The 4,189-nt window shown below is 28.8% G+C and overlaps 1 non-coding gene across 1 annotated transcript; it reads right to left on the reverse strand.

Moving 5' to 3' along the window:
* Positions 1 to 3,868: 3,868 nt before the first annotated feature.
* Positions 3,869 to 3,975, reverse strand: LOC121212842 (small nucleolar RNA R71). Its single transcript, XR_005908215.1, has one exon. It is a non-coding gene; the product is annotated as a small nucleolar RNA R71 (small nucleolar RNA).
* Between the last annotated feature and the right edge of the window lie 214 nt (positions 3,976 to 4,189).

Below are 4,189 nucleotides of genomic sequence, written 5' to 3' on the forward strand. Positions count from 1 at the left end.
TCGAGTCAATTCTAGAGCTTTTGTAAATCAAATTAAACTCGATTTTGGTTGCAATGCATGATTTATGTGAATATATGATATTACTTAATGTTTAATTGAATTTTTAAATTATGAATTTCGTGTAATTATTTTGTTAACGGTCGTAGCATCTTATCACTTGGGTTTGGCAACCGGATCGAGTGAGGGGTGCTACAAGGATAATATTAATTGGTTTAATCAAAAGAAACTCATATAAGAGTTTAAATTTAAACCAAAATAATTTGAATAAAGGTAAACTTCATCTCAAGATATCAGACACTTTATTAATATTTCATTTTTGGGCAAAATATTAACTTGTAAGTGATATCTTGGTGTAGTAATCAAACATTAACAATAAGAACATGTTGAACAATAAACCTTCCTTTGGGCTAATTTATTACCCACACGTAAAATTGAATAACCATCACATGTTTATTACTATAGTTGCACATGTAATTTTGTTAAACATTAACCTTCTATTGGGCCGATCAATATTAACTAGGCTTAAATTACATGCACACAACTTTTTATTTTAAAATAAAAGAATTTCAACAATAGATGCCACTTTGGCACCTTATTGTTTTAGTTAAATTATTTTAATATATATATATATACTTACCAATATACAAATTTAATATTTCCATAATAGTCAAAGTCTAAAAATATAATTTTTATTTGTGTTAGGTTTCTAGAAAATAACCAAACTAAAGTTATCTAAATGGTGCCATCAGAAATAAATATGTAGTAACAATGTTATACCACCATAATCTTCAAGAATATTAATTGAACCATTTATCAAGTATCCATTAAAATTATAACTTTAATCTCATAATAAACATAAAGTTAAAAACTTGAATTTATAAATTATAGCTAACTACCATTACATAAACCGAACACTTAATCAAACAATAAAATTTAATACACAAATGCAATTCACACATTCATCCAATCAAAACATATATATGAATAAAATAAGAAACGACTTTGATACCATCAAATTAACAACCAACCATATACTTTTAATACCATAGTTGTACATTGAAAACTTTGTATAGTCCTTTTCCTCCTCAAACTTTGACAAACAATTTTGATTGGTTTTAGTAAATACCGAATAATAGAATAAAAACAATATACATACTCAATTGCAATTATAAAAAAAAAATCATAAAAAAATATCACTATCTCCTGCAAATTCAACCTTTCAAAATATAAGCCAAAACACAAATTTAAAATCTTTTTTATCTTTCAACTATTGTCATTATTAACAAAAACCAAAGCTAATGGTTCAAATATATTAGAACTCATATTGAATTCAATCGCAAAGCTTCAATTGAAGCATGAAAAATCAAATTCATCAAAAAATTTTAAAAAATAAAATATAAACCTTAAAATTTTGAACTCAAAAGATTTAATTTGTATGATCAAAACACTAAATTTATACATTAAATCCATAAAATTTTAAAAATGAAACAATAAAAAATAATAGAAAATAATTCATTCTCAATAACTCGACATGATGAGGCTTGGATGCCACTTGTTAGAACCATAAAAATTCTATAAAAAAATTTAATAAATCAGGATATATCATGATAAACTATTACAGAAGGTGGTCTCTCTTTTCTGAAGATGGGATATCAGAAAAGTTATGTATATGTAATTTGGGAACCATAACCCTAATATATAACTTTTGCACATAATCTAAATTTTTAATCAACCCATCCTCAATTAGAAATTAGTTACTAAAGTATCTACACATAGTTGACCCATACTTTATTTAACGACTGAAGCCCAATAAATCTTAACCAAATTAGATTACTTTTAATTTGAGATAATTTTTTATGATAGTAAATAATATGTATTTATTCTTATTACGTATGTGATGTCCATACTTTTTCCAACAATAAGGCTGAGAAGGTAGATCAGGATAAGCATCGTAAGGGTGTTAATTCTTCCTTACTTGTATGATAAATGCCAAAAGTAACATGTTTTAGCCTCATTCTTAATGCATTTTTAGATGATTATTCAATTTAAAATGGTTAATTTTATGCTTCTAATCCTTTAAATTCTTGTTTATATACTCATAAGAGCATTTGGGAGAAAAAGGAGTGAAAATCGAAAAATCAAAAAATCGGAGCAAGTTTCAAGAGCCACACGAACTACCATACGGCCATGTGCCAGACCGTGTAGATTTTGCAAATCGCACTCCAAACATGTAGGAAAACACAAATTTTAGGTTTTTTGGGGCATTCTAAGACCTATATATGACACAAATAAGAAGATAGGAGGAAGTCGTCAAAGAATATTGAAGAAAACAACTCGTAAAATACCATTGAAGCCGATTTCCATCAAGATTGAAGATCTTCTCTTGATTTCTTTGAAGTTTATTATGAGTTTCTTTGTTTTTTGTTATACTTTCTTTGAGATTTTTTATTTGCTATTATTAACTAATTTTCCAAATACCTAGGGAGATGAACCCTAGGATAGATTTTGTTATTTGATTTCTATTTTACGCAATAAATACTTGGATATTATTCTCAATTATGTGTGCTTAATTCTTGGTTTAATATTTCTAGGCTATTAATCCATGCTCGATGTGATTGAATCAGAGGAAGAATAGACCCTATTTAACGGTAGATCTAGCATAATTGAGTGGAGTTGCATGCAATCCTAGAAATAGGACAAAATAAATTTACCGAATTAGAGTAAAATCTAATATCGGGATCCATATATCGAGTTAATGAGATAATAGGGGTTTTAATTAGAAAGAAATTTCAATTAATCAACCCAGAGTCAGTTAACGCGACATATTAGCATAATTTAGGGATTTCTACGGATCAAGATACTAAGTGAAGAAATTGTTTGATTCAGATTGATAATGACAGAAGAAATCTAGGTGGATTCTTTCCTGGATATTGTTTCGCTTTTTGGTTGTTAATAATTTGTTTCTTGATTTTTTCTTTGTCGTATTCTTTAGTTAATTAATTTAGTTAATTTTAGTTTTAATCAATCTCTCGAATTTGTGGATTATATAATAAAAAGGCAGTAATTACTAGTACTTTCAGTCATCATGGGAACAACATCTTTGCTCACTGTAGCTATACTATTAATTGATAGTTGCACTTGCCTTTGTCAAATTTTTAGTTGGTTTCGTTCACATCAAGTTTTTGGCGCCATTGCTGGGGACTAAAATATTAGGAAAAATTTATTTCTATTAATTTAGCCAATTTTTTAATTTAATTTTTACATTCTAATTTTTCGTTTGTTTGCTTCTACTAGGTTCTTTTGGTTTATGACTAGAGGAAACTCGTTGGATGCATTACTTTTTTACAGTGAGATCAAAAAGACTGCTCGTAGAAATCGTAGAGAGGTTTGAGAAGCAAGGTAAAGTCAACAGAAAAGAGTAGACGATCAAGAGAAAAAGGATATTACTATGGAGATGGGTGATAATCAAAATAATCAACTACCTCTTGCATGTCCTGCCCTTTGGACTATGTATGATTATGCTAAGCCCACTCTGATTGGGGCTAAAACGAGTATTGTTAGACAGACTTTTAGTGCAAAAAATTTTGAACTGAAGCTAAACACAATTTAGATGGTACAACAGTATGTTCAATTTGATGGTTTGCAAGATGAAGATCCAAATACTCATTTGTCTAACTTTCTAGAGATTTGTGACACATTCAAGATCAATGGCATTTCTAGTGATACCATACGCTTACGGTTATTCCCATTTTCTTTGAAGAGTAAGGCAAAAAAGTGGTTGAATTTACTTCCATGAGGTTCTATAATGACTTGGGATCAAATAACTAAAAAATTTCTGTTGAAGTACTTTCCACTGGCCAAAACAACTAAGTTGAGAAACGATGTCTCTTTCTTTGTTCAATTTGATATGGAGATATTATATGATGCATGGGAGAGATTTAAAGATCTCTTGAGAATGTTCTTTTATCATGGGTTTCTTTTGTGGTTACTAGTTCAAACCTTCTACAATGGTTTGAATCCCTTAACTAGGTAATTAATTAATGTAGTAGCTAGTGGAACACTGAATAATAAAACACCTGAGGAAGCTCAAGAGTTTATTGAAGAAATAACAATGAATAACTATCAGTGGAAAGTCATGAGAACAAAACCGATGAAAACAGCCAGTGTTTTTAATGTAGATGTAGTTGCT

Source organism: Gossypium hirsutum, chromosome A13, assembly GCF_007990345.1.
Source record: "Gossypium hirsutum isolate 1008001.06 chromosome A13, Gossypium_hirsutum_v2.1, whole genome shotgun sequence".
Classification (NCBI taxonomy): Eukaryota; Viridiplantae; Streptophyta; class Magnoliopsida; order Malvales; family Malvaceae; genus Gossypium; species Gossypium hirsutum.